Source organism: Cupressus sempervirens, chromosome 1, assembly GCF_028749045.1.
Source record: "Cupressus sempervirens isolate cs-2001-9-10 chromosome 1, ASM2874904v1, whole genome shotgun sequence".
In the NCBI taxonomy this organism is placed as follows: Eukaryota; Viridiplantae; Streptophyta; class Pinopsida; order Cupressales; family Cupressaceae; genus Cupressus; species Cupressus sempervirens.
This window is the reverse complement of record NC_143118.1, coordinates 134,639,896-134,666,528: the sequence shown is the minus strand read 5'-3', so window position 1 is coordinate 134,666,528 and position 26,633 is coordinate 134,639,896.

Here is a 26,633-nt window from a genome sequence, read left to right as displayed (position 1 = left end):
ACTATTCCCTCTTTCCTATTCTTCACTATGTTTGATAGCTTCTCTATTCTTCATCTCTATCCGTGCAACTCTAGTCTTCTCCTCTTCATATCAAAAACATACCATGATGAAGTGTACAAAGTCTATTTACACTTCCTAGTGGTTGCAAACCAAAACCACATTCAAAATACTTCTCAAATTTGATAGATTTTAAAATTTTGAAAAACATATATGGGCTAGTCATGTAACACCCATTTCTACATATGAGTACATGCCTAGACTAGTAGGCCTACTGGTCTTCTTGATAGCCTATGTATATCCTTTGTCCTTTCTATTTGCAAATGCTCTAATATAGATGCATATCATATCATGTTACCTTGTTTTCATAAAACCATGTCACATCATGGCTGACTCATCATGCTCATTCAACCTATTTTCCTTGTTGTGACCTTAACACAATCACCACTCTTGTCCTAGATAGTGTATGAATCTACTAGTGATCATTCCAAATTCAAGTCTTCTATCACTCTTATTTGTAAGTTGTCAATTACTGGCAATGCTACATGATGCTAATTGTTAGTTATCACATGTCTCCAATTTTCATTACAATTTGAATGTTAGGTCCAACACAAAATTCTTCAAAAGTCACTCTTTTTGCATTTATGAGGCCTAATAAGAGCTAGAGGTTATTTATACCATGCTCCATTAGGAAAATAACTCAAGTTCTAATTGATTTAAGACATGCAACAATATATCCTTTCTTTATAATGACTTCTTTAGTCATTCAAACATAATCCTCCATTGATAAACCTTTCCATTGACAACTATTCATAGTAGACTCTTCTTCTTTTCTTCTTGAGCTCCTTTTTTCTTGAAGTGTTGTATATGTTGATCTCCAAGTCATGTTGCTAGTTAGTGTCAAACACTTAAGGTAGAATTGGTTGGTCATCACTACAATCAAGCCATTCTAGTAAGGATGAGAAATTCATTTGATTTGTGCAAATACCATATATGGCCTGAGCAATAGTTACTACCAAGAAAATTAGTGGTTTATGAGTACTTTAGTATGTGTCAAGCTAAGCAAGTATACCGAGTGACAGTTTATTCGAAGTAGTGTGAATTTTGAGTGATAGTGTATGGATAACAGTTATGGCCAAGCACCAAAAATGTTTATGCCAAGTAATCCAATTTTTTATATGTGTTTGAAATGGTACAAACACTTAGGTGAATCATTTTGAATGATTTCTGTGCAATTTTTCATGATCAAGGAGTAATTCAAAGAGATAACTACATGGTTTTTTTTTTTATCACTGATCCCCATGAAAGATACGAAACTAATCAAAAAAAGGGAATGCATAAATGGAAAAAGTGTTGAATACACATTGTTGATCTTGATTTAGAAGCTTCACCAATTTGCTATTTAAAGAGGATCCAAACCCTAAATTAATGTGTGAGAAGTAGAGCAACGAAGTGGCAAAGTATATAATAAAGTCTATCATATAAGACAAAGCATTAGGAATTGGAAATATGAGATCCATAATCAAGCATTAGAGTGCTAATAGAAGGATTAGGTACTAATACAATCTAGCAAGTGGATGAGGGTAAATCTCTTAATAGAGTGGTCTTAAAATGCCTCTGTAAATCTCTTAAAAGTGTTCTTACTCTTTTGTAAGTTTCAATCCTTTAATCAAGGTAGACTGGATAGGTCTTGTAAGATTTTAGTATGGCACACCCCTCATAGGGTAGATCTTCATAAGTGTTCAAACATTGTAGCCTTAACATGCACATATTATTGTTGCAGTAGTGAAGATTTGTGGGCGTCATCCCCAACCTGATTTTACCTTCACATTGGAGGATTTTTGGGTAACCAAATCTTTGTTAATTTTTTGTTTCATTTACTTCCAATCTTATCATTGTGATTAGTAGTTTAGATCTAACAAATCCCTGCAAAACTTGTTTATGTGATTTGTGATGTTTTTTAGTTAAGGAATAGTGGTGAATAGTTTGAGATTGTTTTCAAAGGAAAAAAGTTTTATAGATCCTGATTCACCCCCTCGGACAATATCTTTCTTTCCCAATATACTTCCAACAATCTAACTCCATAGGTGAATTTGGGCTAGATCTCTGATCAAATATTTTTTTGATATCATTGATGAACTTATTACTTCACCTAAAATCACAATCCCTTTGGATATAATTCTTCTTCCTAGTCTTCTAGTTCTTTTGCACATGATCCTTTGTCCCTAAAAATAGATTTGGTAGTCTCCCCCTTCATTTTATTTTGTCCATTCTTTTATCTAGTAGGCTCTTAGACTCTATGTTTGAAAATTATAAATCTTCATTTCATACCTTAGCAACTTCATTGATTTCTTTATGATATATTGTAGAAACATATTCACTTGCATCAAAATCTTGTATAATGCATAGAACTCATTAAAAAGTAGAATTGCAACACCACATTTAGTATACTCATCATATGCATCAACTTGCTATCCACATCACCTTTAGTTATAATATTCATAATGCCATCCTTTCCTATTGATCCATCACTAACAGTACCATAAAATATTTGGTCAATAAAATGAATAATATCATGAATCCAAATATCAAAATTCCCTTCAATTTATTCATTAATGAGTAAAATAGTTTGTTCATCTTGAGACATAAGTGGATCACTATGCATTTATAATTTACCTTGTTCAACTTGAATACTAGATTAAAATTGAACTTTGCCTCATGTGTTGGTGTCTATACCTACCTCTTCTTTTGATTATCCTTTGAATAGGTCATACTACCTTCTTATGTGTCAAGTACCAACTTGATTTCTATTCTTTGTTTCTTCTTTCTATGTCTTCAAGTTTCCTTCTTATTTAAGCTATGATGCAAGAACATCTTGGGTGTAAGAGCAATCTTGCATCACTAAAAAATATTTTCCTTTTCATTCTTTTCTATTTTAATAAGGACTAGTGGACAAGATAGTTAGTATTTCTGGGAACTTGCTATTTTTAGTAAGTTTTTCATATGAGCCTACAATAAAAATCTCATTTCTCCAGCTTAAGTATTAGAGAAGTTATTTTGGATTTTCAATAGAAAATTTAGGAGAAAAATCTTTAGGCTCACTGTTGAAGGCCTTAGAGTGCACAGATGAGGTCCAAAAACTAGACAAAAGGGCACTTGAAAGGTTTTGAGTTTGTAGATCAAGAGCTAGAGTTTCTAAAAAGTGGTTATAATAGCCAATCAGAGCAATGGTTTGAGAATTATGACTTTCCAAAGTTGGGCTACCCAAAATTTCTAAACTAATTGTGAGAGATGTATTTGGCCAACTCTATATGTATTGTTAGGGTCTGCCAACCCTAGGTATTAAGTTTCAATGTCTAGAACCTTCCCAGGTGGCACAAAATTGCCTATTTAAGAAAGGCCCAAACATTATCTAGAACAACTCTGGGTGGTAGTTCATAGCTTAGTCTTGTAGATTCTATAATAAAGGCGCCCATGTGGGTTAGCATATTTTACTTGTGAATTCTATAATTTTGCATTTGTAGTGCAAATAAGAAGTCCTTATTTTGTTCTCACATTTGCTAATATTTCTTTGTTTTTGTTATGGTTTATGGTATTAAGAAGATCACGCTTCATCTAGTAGAATTAGAGCTAAAGTTCTTGAGTGTGTGGACAAATTATCAACAGTGAGGTAGCTTGCAGTACAATTGTGGTTTGGGCTGAGCGTGTAGACATATCACCAATTGTGAGGTAGTTTGCACTAGGGTTTTAGTAGAAGTGCAAAAAAGCCTCCATAAAGAGAGCATAGCAGAAGAGATGTAGGTTTTACACATGAGGGTTTTAGATAACTCTAAACAAAAATGAAAGCATTGGAAGAATAAATAGGTAGAAGAATATATCTTCTTGTAAGAGATGAAAGTGAGGATGAGGACGAAGTAGAAGAAATGCCAAAGTAGAGGTAGTTCTTAACCAGAGGAAGAGAGACTTTTTAAGGCCATCTCCAAGATTGGAAAAAGACCTAAGTTTGAGTTTCCCACATTTTTGGAAAATCTTAACCTAGAGGAGCTTATTGATTGGATCAATGATCTAGATGAGTACTTGGAGTATAAAGATATTGAGGATCTTGATAGGGTCAAGTTTGTGAAGGAAAAATTTAAGGGACATGCAAAGATCTAGTGGCAAGAGGTTTAGTTGGAGAAATATAAAAAGGGAAATGACAAAATTGATGGGATTAGATGATAGCTAAACTAAAGAAAAAATTCATTCCCATGGATTATGAGCTTGATTTATTGAAGAAAATGCAAGGGTTGAAGCAAGTGAGAATATTTGTTCAAGAGTATACTGAAGAGTTCTACTAAATTCTCATTAGAAGTGACCATGAAAAGTATTCAAGATGATTGGAGTCTATTTTGCATGAACAATATTGAGGAGGCACACTAGTTTTCCCTAAGAGTTGAGGAGAAACTGAGCAAGAATTTTGACAACCAGGACAGTGGAAGAGGTCATAGTGGAAGATCTAGCAAATGATCTTATGGTGAGTGTAATGATGATCAAAAGAAAAAGAATGAGGCTATAAGTAGCAGTCAAAACTAGAGGGGAAACAATTCCAATCATTTCCATGATTAGAACAATAGATATTAGAGAGAAAGAGGTAGAGGAAAAGGATCTAGAAGAGGAAGCTTCTGTGAGAAATATTTTCACTATAGAGAAGAAGGGCATAGAGAATTTGAATGTTCCCAATGCCAAGAAAGGAAAAATTGAAGAACAAAAGGCTAGGATAGAGTTTCACATGTTGATGAAGATGTTAGATCATGACATTTTTAAGATGCTAAAAGAGGAGAAGCTGTAGTTAACAGAAGAATCCTACTGAGTGGTGAGAATGAACCTAATCAAAGAAGGAGTTTGTTTTACACCAGGTGAAAATGTGAATATAAGTATTGTTATGTGATCAATTATGGTGGAAGTACTAACAATTTGGTGTCAAAAATGATGGTCACCAAGTTGAAGTTGAAGAGATAGAAGCACCTATGTCTATACTATATTTCTTGGGTGCAAGATGACCACAAGGTCATGGTTGATGAGTAGTGCTTAGTGAAGTTCAAGATTGGAATCTACTAGGATGAGGTACTTTGTGATATCATACCTATGGACATATCTCATATGTTGTTGGGTAGGTCATAGCAATTTGATAGGCATGCTATACACGATGGGCGAGCAAATACCTACACTTTGCCCAAGGATGGAGTAAAGCATAAGTTGAAGGTGTTGAAGGAGAAAGAAGAAAAGGTATGTAGTGCTGCAATAATATGTTTTGTTGATGGAAAAGAGTTTCTCAAAAGTATGAAGCATGAGCATATGTGTTTTTCTATAATTCCAAAGGATAGTAAAGAAGTAGTAGAGGAGGTACCTATAGAAGTTGTAGATATGTTGGGAGAGTTTTTTGATATTGTATCAAATAATGTACATGATGGATTACTCCCAATGAGTAAGATCAGTCACCGGATGGATTTGATTCTAGGACCCAGTTTGCTAAACAAGGCAGCACATAGAATAACATCAGCAGTAAGTGAAGAATTTAATAGATAAGTTCATGAGTTGTTGTAGAAGGGGTTGATTCAAGAGAGAGTCTAAGTCCATGTACTATGCAGACTATATTAGCACCAAGGAAGTATGGAGAATTGAGGATGTGCTTAGATTCTCACACTAACAACAAGATCACAATCAAGCATATATTTCCATTGCTAAGGATGGATGATATTATGGACTATTTGAGTAGGGTTGAATATTTCAAAAAGATAGATTTGAAGAGTGGGTACCATCAAATTTGTAACAGAGAAGGTGATGAGTGGAAGACTGCTTTCAAGACAAAAAAAGGATTATATGAGTGGCTAGTCATGCCTTTTGGGATAACCAATGCACCAAGCACTTTCATGAGGCTCATGAGTGAGGAACTAAAGGAGTTTTTGGGTAAGTTTTTCATTGTTTACCTAGATGATATTTTGATCTTTAGTAAGACATTGGAGGAACATTTGATCCATATTCACAAGGTGTTTAATAAGTTGAGGGAAGAAAAGTTGTTGATAAACTTGAAGAAGTGTAGTTTTGTAAAGAAGGAGTTGGTGTACGAAGAAGGTCTAAAAATGGACCCAGAGAAAGTAAAGGTTATCCTTGAATGACCTCTTCCAAGGAGTTTGACAGAGGTAAGATATTTTCATGGACTGGCTAGCTTTTACAGAAAGTTCATAAGAGGTTTTAGCAATATTTGTGGACCCTTGACTAAAAAAATGTGAGGGGATAGAAAAGAAGTTAAGTGGACGATAGGAGAAGATAAGAGTTTTAATTATTTGAAATAGAAAGTTACCAAGTAACCTATTTTTAGCACTTCTTGATTTCAACAAGGTATTTCAAGTAGACTGTGATGCCAGTGGTCTAAAATAGGAGTTGTTTTGAGTGAAGAAGGTAGGCATGTTGCTTATTTTAGTGAGAAGTTGAATGATGAAAAAAGAAAATATTTTGTTTATGATCAGGAATTTTATGCTATAGGTAAACCATTGAAGAAGTGGAGACACTATCTTCTTCCTAAGGAGTTTGTTTTGTATGTGATCATCAAGCTTTGTAATATTTGAATAGTCAAGGAAAATTAAACCATTTAGGCATTTGAGGTGGGTTGAGATTTTGTAGAGTTAAACATTTGTTTTGAAACATAGGAGTAGGAAGTCTAACAAAGTTTCAAATGCTCTTAGTAGAAGAAATTTTTTTTTGACATAAATGTAGTTAGACGTGGTTAGGTTCAAGGAACTCAATACTTTGTATCCATATGATCCTAATTTTGGTGAAGCATAGAAGGTTTGTACATAACCTATTACACTTGATAAGACAAAGTGGTTGGATTTCATGATTCAAGATAGTATGTTGTTCAAAGGAAGCCAGTTGTGCATTCTAAGAAGTTAAATGAGAGAGACTCTCATCAAGGAGAAGCATAGTGGGGGATATACTAGAAATTTTGGCAGAGATAAAACCATAGATTTGGTTGCTGAGAATTATTACTGGCCATAGTTGCAGCAAGATGTGAAGAAGTTTGTATAGAGTTGCAAAGTATGTTAGATGGAAAAAGAAGTGAAGCAGAATATAGGGTTGTATCAGCCATTACCTGTACCAGAGAAGCCATGTGAGCATGTCAACATGGATTTTATTTTTGGATTACTAAGGATGCAACATGGGTATGATTCTATTTTTGTGGTGGTTGACAAGTTTTCAAAGATGGCACATTTTATTCCTTGCAAGAAGGCTAGTGATGTTGTTCATGTATTAGAGTTATTTTTTAGAGAAGTGGTGAAATTACATGGTCTGCTAAAGAGTATAGTTTTAGATTGTGATACCAAATTTATCAGGTATTTATGGAATACATTGTGGAAGAAATTGAAGATAGAGTTGAAGTTATATTTATCACATCATCCATAGATAGATGGATAGAAAGAAGTTGTGAATAGGAGTTTGGGAAATTTATTGAGATGTTTGGTTGGAGACAAACCAAAAGGATGGGATCTGATTTTACCACGGGCAGAATTTACATATAATAATTTTGTCAATAGGAGTACTAGTAAATCACCATTCCAAATTGTATATGGGAGTAGGCCTAGAAATACTTCTGAATTGAGGCAGTTGGATAAAGGAGAGATATGTAGTGCTAAACCAGAAGAATTTGCTAAACATTTGAAGAACATCCATGTGGAGGTGAGGAAGCACATTATAAATATATACATAGTATAAAGCTAAGGTAGATGTGAAAAGGAGGTATAAAGAATTTTAGATTGGAGATGAAGTCATGGTTCATTTGAGAAAGGATAATTTTCTAGTGGGTACATATAATAAGCTCAAGATGATGAAGATTGGATTGTGTAAGATAGTGAAAAGGTATGATTCTATAAATGCTTATGAAGTAGAGTTTCCTACTGAATTAATTATTTCACCAATATTTAATATTTTTGATTTGACAACTTATTATGAGGGAGGTGATATAGATGAAGTTGTAGAAGCACAGTGAAGTATTCCAACAACTAGTTTGGTTTCAAAGGAGATTGAGGAGATACTGGACAATCGTGTTGGTAAAAGTACAAGGAACAAAACTTATGAGGAATATCTGATCAAATAGAAAGGGAGGCCAATAGAGAATTCATCATGGCTAGCATGGGAGGAAGTTAACCATCTTGGTTTTCCTCTAAACACCTGAGACGTGATAGAGTCACTTCTTAAATTACCCTGGGTTTCTGATGCTAGAGCATCTTGAGTGTGAGGGCAGTCTTGCATCACCCAAAAATAATTTCTTTTCATTCTTTTCTATTTTAATAAGGACTAGTAGATAGGGTGGTTACTATTTCTAGGAGCTTACTATTTTTAGTAAGTTTATCATACAATCTCAAACTATTATGATTTTTTTAACATGAAGGTTCATTTTAGAATTATAAGACTACCATAAAAATTTCATTTCTCCATCTTGAGTATCAGAGAAGTTATTGTGGATCTTTGGTGGAAAATTTAGGAGAAAAATCTTTAGGCTCACCTTTGGAGGCCTTAGAGTTCTTGGATGAGGTCTAAAAACTCGATGGAAGGGTGCTTGCATGGTTTTGAGTCTATAGGTCAGGAGTTGGCATTTCCAAAAAGTGGTTATAATAGCCAATCAAAGCAATAGTTTGAGAGTTATGACCTTCTAAAGTTGGGCTATCCAAAATTTCTAAAATAATTTTTAAAGATGTATTTGGCCAACTCTATATGTATTGTTAGGGTCTGTGGGCCCTACATATTAAGTTTGAATATCTAGAACCTTCTTGGGAGGCATAAAATTTCCTATTTAAGAAAGGTCCAAAAATTGTCTTGGAAAACCCTGGGTGGTAGTTCATAGCTTAGTTTTGCATATTACTATAATAAAGGCACCCATGTGGGTTAGGATATTGTTCTTGTGAATTTTGTAGTTCTGCATTTGTAGTGGTAATAAGAAGTCCATATTTTGTTCTTGCATTTGCTTTTGTTTCTTTGTTTCTATTATGAGTTTATGGTTTTAAGGCGAGCACCCCTCATCATGTAGGAACTTGATTATTAAGATGGTTCAAGGTAGAGGTAATGTTGACAATACCATATTGGATTATTGAGACAAAATGTAGCCTGATTATATGCTATGGAGATAGCCTAGAGGAGAGAAGCACATCTTGATGATGCAAGTGATGATGAAGCTATAGCACCAAACCCTAATTGAGAACCTGAAGAAGATCAAGATGGGAAAATATTGTTGAGAGTATTGACTAGGGCACATTCAAAGCTTTCTATAGAAGTTATTCCTTCTAATGAAAAATTGGACACCAATGTTGTGTTGGATTGGATATTTGATATGGAGAAGTTCTTTGACTTTGAAAACACTCCTAATAATAGGAAGGTGAAAATTGCAGTTACTAGGCTAAAAGATCATGCCTCATTGTGGTGGGAGTATTTGCAAACTGATAGAAAAAAAAGAGGAAAGGAGAAGATTAGGATTTGGCTGAAAATGGTGAACAAGGTTAAGAAAAAGTTCCTTGCTATTGATTACCAAGGTAGCTTTTTGAGGAAAATGAAAAATTTGAAAGAAAGGGACATGACTATGAAGGATCATACTAAGGAATTCTATAGAGTTTATATTAGATCCAGATGTGTGGATGATGATGTTGAGAAATTTACAAGGTACCTAAATGGATTGAGATATGGAATTCAAGATGAAATAAGTTTTTTGAAATTGGAAAGTTTGGAGGAAGCATATCAATATGCCTTGAAAGCTATGGAGATCTTGGAAAAGAAGCATGAACAAAGAAAAAGAGGTAGAGGTGGAAGATTCTAGAGAGACAAATGTAGATCTTATGGAGAAGATGGAAAATCTAACAATACTATGCAAGATATGTGCAAATCTGAATGGAAGAATAATGAAAAATGCAAGACCAAGTGGAAAGGTGGTAATTATTACCAAGGAGCTACTTGTTCTTACCAAGGAAGATGTAATTCTTATTCTAGAGGTGGTTTTCATGGTAATTGTTTCAGATGTGGAGAACAAGGGCATAGATTCTTTGAGTGTAGATACTTTGAGAATTAAAAAGGTAATATAAATGCTATAGTTTAAGGAGACATTGAGGGTTCATTGAGTAGACTTGAGGGTGGAGAAAATCAGATGGTGAGAAGAACTTTATGTAATAAGGGAAGTGATGAGGAACATAATCTAAGGATAAGTGTCTTTTCAAGACCAGATGTAAGATGGCTGGAAAATGGTGCAAGGTGATCATTGGAAATGGAAGTTTTACAAATTTGGCATAAAAAGAGCTAGTTACAAAGTTGGAGTTGCAGAGGTTGAAGCATCCTAAGCCCTATTATGTTTCATGGATCAAATATGAGCACAAGATTTTGGTAAGTGAACAATGTATTGTGAAGTTCAAGATTGGATATTATTTTGATGAAGTTCTGTGTGATATTATGCCTATGGAATATTGTCATATTTTATTGGGTAGACCTTGGAAATATGATACATATGTATACATGATGGGTGATTTAATCAATATACTCTTCTGGTGAATGGGAGAAAGAAAATATTGTTGCCTTTAATTGAAAGTCCATAAGAGATTAATTGTAGTACTATGAGAATTTGCATGGCTAATTGATGGGGACACAACCCAAGCATTGAATGGACACAATAGGAAAGGGAAAATTTTATTAACTATGAAAATATGCTAGTACACTTAGTGCAGAGAAACAGACTCCAAAACATGCCCTATGGGCTTACAATAGCATAAATTTGGAGATAATTTCTTCTCCCAGTACCTTCTCTCAAACTCCACTCCGAACTGCCTTTTACAATGCCAAAAATGTCCTTAAATAGACCCCAAAGGGTTAAGGATTAGGAATACATTGTAGAAAGTGCTAGTTGGCATCCATCGCCCAAATAGAAGGCTCTAGAAGTTGCATTAGAAGTCGACGCAAAACTAGAAGAATCCATAAATGGTAACCAAACTTTCGGGAGGCATAACTTTTGAACCATAGCTTCGATTGATGAACCATTTACATTTTTGGAAAGCTCTCAAAGCACTCTATAGCCCTTTGGAAAGATTTTCCTATCCCCCATTTTTTGGCCTTGTATGAGGTCATTTAATGCCTCAAACCTGACTTTGAAGCATTCTTAGGAGGCCTCCAAAAATTGAAAAATTGCAATAATTTTCAAACCGTTCAACCTTTTGACCTGATTCTTTTTTTGGAATGTGCTAAATTAAAATTTTAATCCTCCCTCAAATTTACACCTTCCAATCCACCATAATTATGGTTCAATTATATAATCCTATTTTTTTGGCATTTATACATATCCCAAGGTGCTTAAAATCTCTAACCCAGAACACTAATTGTGGAACTATGAGAGTTGGAACCTTTATTTGACCCAAATGGGTTTCCATAAATGAAAACACATGAAACAAAAACTAAGTCTAAGTACATTTTTTTGGGTGACACAGGATTGCCCTTATACCTCTAGATGCTCCTACATCAGACACCCAGGGTAGATTGAAAAGTGACCCTGTCACTTTATGGATGGTAGAGGAAATCCAAAATGGGAAACCTTAGTTGCTGATATCCAAGTTGAGTCCTTTATTGGTCATCCTTTCCACTTGACCAAATACTCTTCATACTACCTATTTCTGGTACTCCTATCCACACGATGATCCAGAATGTCTTCTATCTCCTCCTTCGCAGAAGCAGGAATTGGACATGGCTCTAGTGTCAACCCCTCATTTGCACCATCATCATGATACTCTATTAAGTCTGCAATGTTGAAGATAAGAGAAATGTGAATTCCATCTAGCAACTCCAACTCATATGCATTTCTTGAGTCATGTTTCTTTAGATTTTTGCAAGGGCCAAATTTCTTCATCTTCAGCTTGTTATAAGTACCTACTAGAAATGTCTCCTTTCTTAAGTGTACCATGACTAGATCCCCTACTTGGAACTCTTTATGTCCTCTCCTTTGATCAGCTCTAGCTTTATACTGTTGATTCATCTTGATAATGTGTGCCTGGACCTCCTCATGTTGGCGCTTGATATGTTCAGCAAACTCTTTTGCTTTAGCGCTTGTCCTCTCCCCTTGCTCCATCTTCCTCAATTCTGGTGCAGTCCTTGGGCTACTTCCATATACAATTTGGAATGGTGATTTACCAGTACTCTTATTTATAGAGTTATTGTAAGAAAATTCCACTTGTGGTAGAATCAAATCCCATCCTTTGGGCTTATCCCCAACTAAACATCTCAAAAATTTGCCTAGACTTCTGTTTACCACTTCTGTTTGGCCATCAGTCTACGGATGATGTGTGGAACTAAATTTCAAGTCTATTCTCAACTTCTTCCACAATGTTCTCCAAAAATACCCCAAAAATTTAGTGTCTCTATCAAAAACTATACTCTTTGGGAGGCCATGTAGTCTTACCACCTCTTTGAAAAACAAGTCTACAATATGGATAGCATCATGAGTTTTATGGCATGGAATGAAATGTGCCATTTTAGAGAACCTATCAACCAACACAAATACTAAGTCATTACCCCTTTGTGTCCTCGACAATCCAAGAACAAAATCCATACTTATGTCCTCCCATGGCTTTGATGGAATAGGCAATGGCTGATAAAGTCCAGTATTGTGACTAAATCCCTTGGCCACTTGAAAAACCTGACAACTCTATACAAACTTCTTCACAACATGTGAAATCAGAGGCCAAAAATAATGTTCTCTAAGAATGGCAATGGTCTTATCTTGACCAAAATGTCCTACCATCCCTCCACTATGTTTCTCCTTAATCAGATTTTCCCTCATGGAACTCCTTGGAATACACAATTGACTGCCCTTGAATAACATACCATCCTAAATCAGATAGTCTAACCACTTAGTTCTATCTACAGCAACAGCTTCTTTACAAGCTTTCCATACTTTAGAAAAATTAGGATCTTTAGGGTACAAATTCTTGAGTTCAACAAACCCAACTACTTCAACCTGCATTACTGTAAGCAACAACTGTCTCCTACTTAATGCATCTGCAACCCTGTTAGATTTTCCGCTTCTATGCTTCAACACAAATGTATAGCTCTGCAAGAACTCTACCCACTTCATATGCCTCTAATTCAATTTACCTTGGCTATTTAGATACTGTAATTGCTGGTGATTAGTATATAAAACAAATTTCTTTGGCAATAAATAATGCCTCCATTTCTTTAAGGCCTGAACTATTGCATAGAACTCTTGATCATAAACAAAATACTTCTTTTTCACATCATTCAATTTTTCACTAAAATATGCAATAGGCTTACCTTCTTGACTTAATACAGCCCCAATAGCATTGCCACTAGCATCACAATCCACCTAGAACACCTTGCTAAAATTAAGAAGTGCCAACATAGGTTGTTCTATCACCTTCTTCTTTAGCAATTCAAAACTTTTCGCAATTGCCACAGTCCATTTGAACTCTTTTCTATCCCCTCTTATTGTGTCAGTCAGGGGTGCACACATGCCACTGAAATTCTTAATGAACTTCCTGTAAAAACTAACCAGACCATGAAATGATCTAACCTTAGTAGCAGACCTTGGAGTAGGCCATTCCAAGATGGATTTTACCTTCTTTGGATCCATTTTGAGACCTTTAGGTGATACAACAAACCCCAAGTAGACTAACTCTTTTTTAGCAAAGCTACACTTCTTCAGATTAATTAATAGTTTCTATTGTCACTTAGGTTTGCACCCTTGTCCAAAGCCTATGCATGAGGAAAACCTAGTGAAAAATGGAAACAACCTCCAAGCTGTAGGACCTGAACTATGAGGTTGAGTCTCCAGAGAAGGCCAACTTCCTCTTACTATTAGGATGCACCTAACTACTCTTGGAGGGAAAAAGAGAGAAGAAGAGCATGAAAGAAAATCTACCTAATCTAATCTAAAGAGGTGATGCACCAAAATAGAGTGCTCAGACCAATCTCTGCCCATGTATGCACTATTGAACCATAATGAAACTAAAGATATTATATATTCATACTTGCTTTAATCTAATAATTACATGTAGATTATAAAATCCAAGATGAATGACACAAGGAAAGGGATATTCACTTATATTATCATTCATGGATCCAAGGAGATATAGTCATGTAGATTACTGATTTCCACAAAACACCAGTAAGAGGAAAAGAGTTCTTGCAATTTCATACCAATGGTGGAAGGAGATAAGGTAGAATATCATTCAGTTTAGAGGCAAATGAAATTTTTACACTGAAAGTGCAGAGCAACAGCAAAGAAAAGTTAGCAAAATCTACAAAATTTTCCTTTATAGTGTAGGCATAACTGAGATTTTCCCTCCAAAACTATCCTGCAACCATCGCCATCAAGTCCTGTAGGGAACGATAATGGGGATCTAAAGAAAATTTGATCTTTGTTGCAAAAAAGTGCCTTGAGAAGATAGAAATGATGCCATAACTGTGCCCTGACTAGGTAGATAAATTGGATCGGGGTGGTAGAGTGTTCCTCTACGTTCAACATTCACTTTTGGGTGGTTGGGATTGATTAGAGAGATTAAATCTACAAGATAACTCGACTTTCATCATTCTTGAGCACCTAAATCAGTGAAGTCAGCAAGTCAACTAAACCCTAGCACTAGAATGAGCCACGTGGTCCAACAACCTTTTATCTTTTTGCAACCCTGCAAAGTCTCTCTAAATTGACCATCTCCATTCTTTACTAACTGCACCAACCTCTTAACCCCTGACCATGATGGTCACATTAATTGCCAGTCACTAACTGTTACTACCCACACTGGTCCCACTAGGACATGTGTCACCTAGGTGCTATATCGCTATGCATATCTTTCGAGCACTTTCCCACAGGGAGATAGCACCCACCAAAGATTTAAACTAATTTGACGATCGTGAGGACTTGCCAAAATAATGTGCTTTGTCCTTAACCTTTAGGGCCCATGAAACACTTGGCATCCATCTCAGCAACTATACCACATTGGACAACATCTGGCATCTAACTGGCAATTCATGGAGAAACTGGTCCCACAAAGACACGTGGCAGCTACCCGCTTTTTTGCATTTTTCAACTTCCTCGTAACTTGATAATGCGGAAAAGCCTCAGCCTTTGATCTGCTTGCATCGAATGGTGAACATAATTTGTACGTTCTGAACCTCTGAAAACATCTGTCATGAGGTCATCTAGGACATGTGCCTTCCACCCGCTTTCCCACAATATTTAACTTCCTTGCATCTCCATAATGTGGGAAAGCCTTAACCCTTGATTTGCGAAGATCTAATGGTGCACAGAGATTTGTAGAACTGTATGTTTGGTCAATTGGGTGGGCCAATAAGATCCTTTTTCATACTCTGACCTGCCTAACAACTGCTACAGAAGACAAACCACCTGTTGATATCTTTTGAGAAAGTGAGCCCATGACATCAATGAGATAGGTGTCGCCAAACTGCTTCCCCACATTATTTAACTTCTTTGCACCTTCATAATGCGAGAAAGCCTCAGCCCTTGATCTTCTTAAATCTGACAGTACCTATCACTTGTACCTTCTGGACCTACATGACCATATGCCATGACATCACCTGGGACACGCATCAACAACCCACTTTCTCGCATTGTCAGAAGATCTAACAAAGCTCAGAATGTGGGGTAGTGGGCACCAACTGATCTGCCAGCTCAGCCACCACCTGTTCATCCTATGGCCCATAGAAGAAACATAGACTCATCTGCAACATGCCATCGAGGCATTATGTTGCTAATGGTGAGAAGAACCAATTTCTCGATAGTGCCATAGTGCCCTCTAGTGCCGTAACCTTCCATTGAAACTTGGTGAAGACCCCACGTGATGTCATCTGTCCATGCATCAAAAAGGGGGATTCTTGCATTATTTAAACATCTCATATCTTGATAATGCGAGAATGCATCGACCATCAATCTGGGAAGATCTGAAGGCGACAAAATTTGTACGCCGGTGAGGCAAAACATTAAATACCTTGGGCATTAAAATATCATAAATTTGGTGGGTAGCTATTGGGTAGGTCAGGTAAGCATTTCAAATTCAAATTTTGGCAGGGCAAAAAAAAAGCAACATTTCTGGCAACTCACAGGGGAAGTGAGCCTGCTACACATATGACTAGTGGCCTGAAGCTTGCATTGGGCTGCAGAGTCATAAAATGTGAATTAGTGTACTATGAAACCCTAGCCCTACCTCTGAGGAGAAAAACCTAGAACCCTTGTCTCTACAACTAGAATCAGAGACCAAAACATCCTTCTGCAACCCTCAAAATTTTGAAAACTGGCTATCTAACAGAGAGACAGCTTGTGCTTATGCACTTCTTGGAAAAAATAGAGAACAAACACGAAAACAAAATGAAACTAACTATATACATGGAATGTCAAACCCTATCAGAAACACAGCTTAAGATAAATCCCATTGATTGGGATACATAGAATTTCACCATCAGGCTTGCTTAATTGGAAAGCATTGCCCTGCTTGCAACTAACAATTAGATAGGGACCACTCCATAATGCATCAAACTTTGAGTGTCTTCCTGGTTTTTCCCTATCTGCATCCCATTTCAAAACCAAATCTCCCTCCCTAAAGATCTTGACCCTAGCCCTTTTGTCAAAGCTCCTTTTCACTTGCTGCTAGTGTGTCTCTAGGGTCTGCATGGCTTTATTCCTCTTCTCTTCTAGCTCCATCAACTTCTCCATTCTCACTGTCATGGCATCATCTTCAATTAGTTCCAACTGATGAGCTAGCTCTAGGGATGGGAATTCCAATGAAATCGAAAGCCTTGCCTCTCTACCATATACTAACATGAATGGAGAGTTCCCTAATGATCTCTTAAGTGTTATCCTATCTGCCCACAATGCTATCCTCAGCTTTTTATGCCAATAACTTTGGTTATCCTCTATTTTCCTTTTCATGATTCTGATCAGGTTCTTGTTCAAGGACTTAGCAAAGCCATTACCCTGAGGATAATAATTTGAGGATGTGCTTAAATAGATATTATGATCAACTGCCCATGCAAAAATTTGAGCTCCAACAAAAGACTTCACATTATTTGAAACAATGGTTGAAGGGGCACCAAACCTAGTCACAATTCCATCAAAGAACTCAACAACTAAAGATTTAGTGGCATCCTTCAATGCAACTACCTCTGTCCATCTGGTAAAGTAATTTGTAGTAGCTAGAATCCATTTGTGACTTGAACTAGAAGGAGGATTAATAGGGCCTATGAAATCCAATCCCCATTGAGAAAAAGGTTGGTCCACCTGAATAGGATGAAGGGGAAGGGCTGCAAGTCTTTGTTTTCCAGAGAAGAAGGCACATTTTTCACACTTCCTTACATACCTATGACAGTCATGGAATAGAGATGGCCAGTAATAACCAACCCTCATGATCTTTATTGTAGTTGTTCTAGCTGAGAAGTGGCCACCATTAGGACCATCATGAAGTTCTTTGATCATTCTTTCAGCCTGGTTCGTATCAAGGCATCTTAATAGGGCTCCATTAAAATATTTTCTAAAAAGGATACCATCAACTATAACATAAGGGATTGACTATAATATATACTATCTCCTTTTAGTTCTATCCAATCCTTGAGGGTATCCATTGCCTAATAAGAATTTCTTCATGTCATCCATCCAATTCCTTGGGTCACCATTTATCACCTCTTGTTGCTCTGTCAGTATCATAGCAACCTCCTCATCAGGTTCCTAAGATGATAAAATCTTGTTACACAACCCCCTCCCTCTTACTAGCTTAGTGATCTAAATGTCAACATCATATTCCATTACTTTAGTAATCCAACCAGCTCTTTTCTCACTAATATCTTTGTTCAAAAGGAATTCCTTCACACTGGCATGGGGTACTAACAAATGGCTCTTATTGTGGGATAGGAGGTGTCTGAATTTCTTTAAACTTTGATGACTGCAAGGGCTTGCTTCTCAACATAGTTTTACTTATCTTCATATTCCTTAAGCCCTTCACTAAAGAAAGCTATGGGCTGCTCTTCACTCTTGTCATTCACTTGAGTCAAGATAGTAGAGATACTTGACTCACCACCTAAGGTATAAAGAATGAAATCCTTCTCAAAATTTGAATTCATGAGAGTAGGGGCTGAGGCTATGGCTGCCTTGATTTTTTCAAAACTTTCCTTCCCTTCCTTGGTCCAGGCAAAGACTATATCTTTCTTGAGCATAGCTGTAAGAGGTTTCACCATGGTAGCAAGATTAGGGATAAATCTTCTCACAAAATTTATCCTGCCTAGGAAACTTTGTAGCCCTTTCTTGTGTTTAGGGAGAGGAAGAGCAAGTATTGCTTTTGTTCTCTCTGGATCAATGGTTAAGCCATCCTTAGATACAATGTGTCCTAGTAATTTTCCTTGATTAGTAGCAAAGACACACTTACTTGGGTTAAGGGAAACTCCAAACTCTCTGCATCTTAGGAATACCTACCTTAGATGATCAAAATGATCCTTTGCATTCTTTGAATACATAGTGATATCATCAAGGTAAACCAAGACAAACTTGTCAATCAATTTTTTGAAGACCATCTCCATTGCCTTCTGAAATGTAGCACCTGCATTGGTTAGCCCAAATGACATCTTACAATAAGCATAGGTACCCCATTTAGTGGTAAATGTAGTTTTGTATCTATCAAACTCTTTAACTAGTACTTGATTGTAACCAGACAATCTATCAAGAAATGAAAACCTCTTTGAACCACTGACCTTGGACAAAATTTTCTCCATAGAAGGGAGAGGATGGTGATCTTTAAGGGAAGCTTGGTTAAGGTCCCTAAAGTCCACACATAATCTAATTTCTTCATTATTCTTCCTAATAGGAACAAGGTTTGCTACCCATGATGAGTGCTTGATAGGGAAAATTATATTGGCCTCAATCAACTTGGATAGCTCTTTTCTCATTAAGGGTTCAATCTTGAGATTCACTGGCCTCTGTTTTTGTCTTACTAGTTTTACATCATCAACTAAATCTATGGTATGCTGAAATAACCTTGGGTCAAAACCCTTTAAATCATCATAAGTCCAAGCAAAAACATCATTAAATTCTTGACACAAATGAATAAAATTTTCTTGCTCGATTTCAGAACATACCTTCCCCATGTTTAAGGATTTTCCATTAGCAATCATGACTAGAGTGTAGTCACTTTCATCAGCAGCTAGGTTCATGGCCCTACCTCTTGCTTGGTCATCAGGATTGAAAACACTTTCTAAGGTAATGAGACCCTTAGGCAATTTTTTAGAAATGAGATGAATGATCTGATCACCATACTGATCCTGCAGTCTCAATTGGATCCTGTCTGAAAACTCTACCTCATTTTGAAAGAAGCTCACAATTTTCTCATTAGAATCAAACACTTGCCAATGGATGTTGTTATTAGGGATGGCAAGCCTTACTACCACTCTGATTTGTTGCTTCTTCTCCTCCTCAAGATTCCCTAGCACATCATAAGATGCACCTATTGTTGCAAGTCTATCAACATGTCTATTATCTTTTCTAGGGATTCTTTGAATATTAAATGCATTGAAACCTTCAAGAAAATCCCATACTCTATGTTTATAAGACTTGAGCAAACCATTCTTGGTGATATTCTAATTTCTCACTTGATTAACCACCAACTGATTGTCTCCATACACCCTTAAGGCTTGAATTCCTCTTTTTTGAGCAAGTAGGAGACTTTGAATCAAGGATTCATACTCGACTACATTATTAGTGCAACTGAATTTGAGCCTAAAGGAGAAATAATATCTTACTTGTGCAGGAGAAACCAACATCACACCAGCCCCTGATCCATTTTTATTTCTTGAGCCATCATAGTACATACTCCATATCCCACTCATATCTTCTTTAGTACCCACAAGATTGGGGACTAGAGCATCTTTTTCCAATATACAATATGTACTAAGACCTATCTCAAGGGTTTCTGACATAGGCTCAAATTGATATGCATTAGCCCATTCATCCAATAAAAAATCAGGTATCTCTACTAGGGAAGTGGTGGGCTCATTCACTATGTCATTCTCATCCATCTCTAGGATAGGGCAACTCATGTTGATGAAATTAGGGGTGTAGGTTTCAGTATGATGGAGGGCTTGAGGCTCTACTCTAATTAAAGCATTGGCTTCATATCTCATCTTAAAAAACATATATGACTAGTCAGAGGATATGTAACCACCTATTTGAGCAGTGAAGTCCCTTGACAGACAAATGGCAAAAAATGGCTTGACTTCAGCAATAGAGATATCTTGGGTTATAGTACAACTAAGCCATGCATGTAAGGCAATCTCCATATTCCTAAGGATCCCTATAGTCTTGATAGTACTACCATACAACTATAATACATCCCTAACAATGGGCTCATATTTCATCCCTAAAGCATTAGCAACACACCTAGGCATCACTGAATTGCTAGCTCCTGAATCAATCATGCAATTATGAACTAGTTTACCCCCTATAATTAGAGAAACATAGAATGGAGGAGATCTAACCTTTTTACTTTTTTCTACCTCCCTTGACACTTCTAGTAGGCTTGTGGCACTTTCCATGCTGAGTGTCTGGTTCTTTGGTTCAATTCTTTCCAATTCTTGCTGCAACAACCTCTTTTGCATGTGTATAGTAGCAACAGCATCCCACATGGAGATATTCACATTTTTCTTCTTCATTTTCTCTACCACACTGAATGGCATAGCAGGTGCTTTGGTAGAGACTTCGGGAGTTGCGATTGTATGAGGTTGGGATGGAATAGCTTGAGGATCACTTGTATCCTTTCTGCCATGGTTTTGCCTTTGTTGCTGAAAGGTACTTGATTGATTATTTGCTGCTTGCTCATGAGATACTGCATTTGAAGTTGAGGCCTAATTGGGAGGAGGAGGGACAACATCTTCCATAGCTATCCTTTTGCTTGTAGTGTTATGAGCAATGGGATCCTGGTTTACATTACAATACTCTTCTATCTGATAGTTCATAAAAGAGAAATCACCCTGTCTTTGCACATATGAGGCATCCTTAAATTGGTCCTCCTTGTATGATTGTTTCATTGTAGGTTCTTGGACTGTCAAAGCCATAAAAGATTCAGCCTTCTGACACATGCAATAGGCATAGGAGTAATTGCAGGATGGACAAAAATCCCAATCTTGGGCCATGTTGTTTTGAGGGACTATGACCCTACTTTGGTTTACATTTGAGGTTGAAGCATGACCACCCTGCCTACTCTGATCAAAAAAATTGTTCCAATGATTAAGATTTGGAGGCCTACCACTGCTAGGAGCTTGATATTGTAATTGATGAGGCTTACTACCCTGAGCTTGCTGTCTTTCTAAAGTCACCATCTTGTTGCTCATTTTCTGCATCATAGAGAAATTATCCTCCGGCCTCTTTCCTTGATCTTCTAACTTTTTCCCTTGATCTTGTAATCTTTTCTCTAGGTTCTTTTCTCTTTTATCCATGTTTTGCATCAGAGATTGCATCATCTCTTTAACTTCATCTATCCCATTTGAAGATGTGGAAGCTTGAGGGACTGGGACAAGGGGTTCTGATGTAGAAGTTGTGGGAAGGGGAGCCATCACTGGTTGATGGTTTGGAACATCAGGGAAGAAAGGCATAGGAGGCCTTGGAGCTAGTTTACCTCCTTGTATCAATATATTTTCTGCCCTTATTGCTATGTCATAAGCATTAGTCAAGGTATCTCCTCCCATAGTTTGGATTGTAGTAGCAATATCACTATTAAAAGCTCTTAGATAATGCAAGAAGGCATGACCAGGGGTAGGCTTCACTGAAGTAGGCATTCTATCCCATGTATTTTGAAATCTATAATTAAAATCAGTCATACATTCATGGGGTCTCTTTTTATAGTAGTCAACTGCTTTAGGAGTGACAAATAGTCACTTTTATCCTTAAAATGTTTACACAATCCTACTCCTAATCCATCCCAATCTATTATAGAATCGTGAGCTAAACCTCTATACTATTTTAGTGCTTTCCCTTTCAAGGATTAGGCTAGGAGCCTAACTATGACATCATCCTCTATAATACCATGGATATTGCAAACATTTGCAACCTCTTGAATGTGTTCTGAGGGAGAGATAGAAGTTTCACCAGTAAACTCTAGTAGACTTTTGAGGGCAGCTACTGGTATGTCATGTCTTTGGGCTAATAAGAGAGGACTCCCACCATTAAAGGTGGAAAAAGTATGAGCTCTAGGAAACACCATATAGACAAGTGATCTATTGATGTGTATTGATGGCGGTCTAGGCTGAGATCTAACAATAGCAAGAGTAGAGATAGATCTTGTAGGGGTATTTGTTACTACTACACTCCTAACTAGTGATAAAGATATTCTAGTCCACCTTCTTCTAGGGTTTGAAAATGAAAGCTCTTGATACTAAAACTTACCTTTAGAAGATGCCCTTGTTTCAGCTCTGGGCATGAATCACTACAACTTTGGCCTGGAACCAGATATGTATTGAAACTTAGAGTTGCCAAGTACTTTGAAGGATGAGCCTCTTGAAGGCTTGAACACCGAAACTAGTACTATCTCCTCGGTATTGGTCTTGAAATCTTCCCTTTTGACACTAGTAGGCTTGACATTTTCTAAGATGTTGTCCCATTGGGCATGCCAAAAACTATTGTCACTTAGGTTTGCACCCTTGTCCAAAGCCTATGCATGAGGACAACCTAGTGAAACATGGAAACAACTTCCAAGCTGTGGGACTTGAACTATGAGGTTGAGTCTCTGGAGAAGGCCGGCTTCCTCTTACTATCAAGATGCACCTAACTACTCTTGGAGAGGAAAAGGGAGAAGGAGAGAATGAAAGCAAATCTACCTAATCTAATCTAAAGAGGTGATGCACAAAAATAGAATGCTTAGACCAATCTTTGCCCATGTATGCACTATTGAACCAAAATGAAACTAAATATAGTACACATTCAAACTTGCTTTAATCTAATAATCACATGTAGATCTGAAAATCCAAGATGAATGACACAAGGAAAGGGATATTCACTTATATTATCATTCATGGATCCAAGGAGATATAGTCATGTAGATTACTGATTTCCACAAAACACTAGTAAGAGGCAAAGAGTTCTTGTACTTTCATACCAATGGCTAAAGGAGATAAGGTAGAATATCATTTAGTTCAGAGGCAAAGGGAATTTTTACACTGAAATTGTAGAGTAACAGTAGAGAAAAGTTAGAGAAGGATCGACCTTAACAAAATCTACAAAATTTTCCTTTATAGTACAGACATAATTGATATTTTCCCTCCAAAACTATCCTACAACCACCACCATCAAGTCCTATAGGGAACAATCATGGGAATCTGAAGAAAATCTAATCTTTGTTGCAAAAAAGTGCCTTGAGAAGATAGAAATGGTGCCATAACTGTGCCTTGACTAGGTAGATAAATTGGATCGGGGTGGTAGAGTGTTCCTCTACATTTAGCATTCACTTCTGGGTGGTTGGGATTGATTAGAGAGATTAAATCTACAAGATAACCCAAATTTCTTCATTCTTGAGCACCTAAATCAGCAAAGTCAGCAAGTCAACTAAACCTTGGCACCAAAATGAGCCACGTGGTCCAACAACCTTTTATCTTTTCACCACCCTGCAAAGTCTCTCTAAATTGACCATCTCCATTCTTTACTAACTATACCAACCTCTTAACCCCTGACCGTGATGGTCACATTAACTACCAGCCGTTAACTGTTACTGCCTGCACCGAACCCACTGGGACACATGTCACCTAGGTGTTATGTCACTATGCGTATCTTTTGAGCACTTTCCCATAGTGAGATAGTGCCCACCATAGATTTAAACTGATTTGACGATCATGAGGACTCGCCAAAACACTGCGCTTTGTCCTTAACCTTTAGGGCCCACAAAACACTTGGCATCTATCTCAGCAAGCGTACCACACTAGACAACATCTGGCATCTAACTGGCGATTCATGAAGAAATTGGTCCCGCAGAGACACATGGTGGCTACCCAATTTCTCACATTTTTAAACTTCCTCATAACTTGATAATGCGAGAAAGCCTTAGCCTTTGATTTGCCTACATCGAATGGTGAACATAATTCATACTTTTTGAACCTTTGAAAACATTCACCGTGATGTCATCTGGGACATGTTCCTTCCACCCACTTTCCCACAATATTTAACTTCCTTGCATCTCCATAATGTGAGAAAGCCTCAATCCTTGATCTATGAAGATTTGACGGTGCACAGAGATCTATAGAATTGCATGTCTGGTCAATTGGGTGGGCCAATAATATCCTCCTTCGTACTTTGACCTACCTTATAGCTGCCATGGAAGACAAGCCACCTATTGATATCTTCTAAGAAAGTGGGCCCATGACGTCAATGAGATAGATGTTGCCAAACTGCTTCCTTGCATTATTTAACTTCCTTGCACCTTCATAATGTGAGAAAGCCTCATCCCTTGATCTTCTTAGATCTGACGGTGCTTGTTACTTGTACCTTCTAGACCTACATGACCATCCACCATGAGATCACCTAGGACACAAGTCAATAGCTTGCTTTCCCGCATTGTCAGAAGGTCTGACAAAGCTTAGAATCTGGGGAAGCGGGCACCAACTAATTTGCTAGCTCAACCACCACCTGTTCATCCTGTGGCCCACAAAAGAAACATGGACCCATCTACCACACATCATTGAGGCATTATGTCACTAACACTAAGAAGAACTATTTTCTTGATAGCGCCATAGCACCCTCTGATGCCATAACCTGTCATTGAAACTTGGCAAAGACCCTGCGTGACGTCACTTATCTACGCATCAAAAAGGGGGATTCTCACATTATTTAAACATCTCATATCTTGATAATGCAAGAATGGGTCAACCATCGATCTAGGAAGATCTGAAGGTGAGGAAAGTTGCATGTCAGCAAGGCAAAACATTGAATACCTTGGGCATTAAAATATCATAAATTTGGCAGGTAGCCGTTGGGTAGGTCGAGTAAGTATTTAAAATTAAAATTTGGGCAAGGTGCAAAAATAAGCAACAATTTCTCTTCCCTTAACCTTTCAAAGAAACTACGAATATGCAATACATGTTTTTCCAAAGTCTTGCTGAAAATTAAAATATCATCCAAATAGACAATAACAAATTTTCCCAAGAACTTCTTAAGTACCTCATTCATAAGCCACATGAAGGTGTTTGGGGTGTTCATTAATCCAAAGGGCATGACTAGCCACTTATAAAGACCCTCCTTGGTCTTGAAGGTGGTTTTCCACTCATCTCCTTCTTGAATTTGTATTTGGTGATAGCCACTCTTGAGATCTATCTTTGTGAAGTACTGAGCTCCACTCAAGTAGTCCATAAGATCATTCATTCTTGGCAAAGGAAACTGATACTTGATGGTTATCCTATTTATAGCTCAAGAGTTTGTACACATTCTCCATTCTCCATCCTTCTTTGGTGCAAGTACTACAGGTACTGCACATGGACTTAGGCTCTCTCAAATCAAACCCTTCTTCAATAGATCCCGAACCTGTTTGTTTAGCTCCTCAATTTCGGCAGGAGTCATCCTATGAGCTGCCTTGTTAGGAAAACTAGCTCCATGGATTAAATCTATCTGATGACTGATTTGCCTTACTAGTGGCAATCCTTCTGGAACATTAATAGAAATGATATCTCCAAACTCACTTAATAAATCTGAAACTTCAAGTGGTATTTCACTACTACCTTCCTTATCTTTTCTAGGAATCAAAGCATAACACATATGCTGATGTTTCATACCATCTAAAAATTTTCTTCCATCAAAAAGACAGATCCTAGCACTGCTGCATACCTTTTTACCTTCCTTTACCATGGGCTTCAGTTTGTGGTGAACTCCATCTTTTGTTAGAGAGTATGTGTTTGCATGACCATCATGTACTGCATGCTTGTCAAACTGCCATGATCTTCCCAACAATAGATGGCAGACATCCATTGGAATAATATCACAGAGAACTTCATCATGGTAACTCCCAATTTTTAACTTCACTAAACATTGTTCACTTACCAGGACCTTATGATCATCCTTCACCCAAGTGATCCAATAGGGCTAGGGGTGTTTCTCCCTCTTGAGCTTTAGCTTAGAGACTATCTCTTCTGACACCAAGTTGTCAGTGCTACCACCATCAATGATCACATCACAACATTTATTCTCACATTTGCACCTAGTACAAAATAGACTCCTCCTTTGTCCTGGTTCAATCTCACCACTTAGTAGGACCCTTTCATTTACTAAAGTCTCTCCTCTTTTTGCATCCTCTGAATGTGATGACTATGCATTCTCATCCACATGAGCAACCTTAGCTTGGCCCTCAGCTCTCCTATCTATTCTTCCTTGTTATTGAGGGCATTAAAAGGCACAATGACCTTGTTCATTAAAATGGAAATAGGTACCATAGAAACCTCCTCTTCTTGAACTTTGTCCACATCTTCTACCTCTTCCTCTCTGATCTCCAAAGTTTTGATCATGAGAGTGGTTGAGATCCTCATTCCTCTGGTTCCTGCTAGTACCCACATCTTCATTTTTCCTTTGGGTCTCATTTTGACCTCCAGATGACCTACCA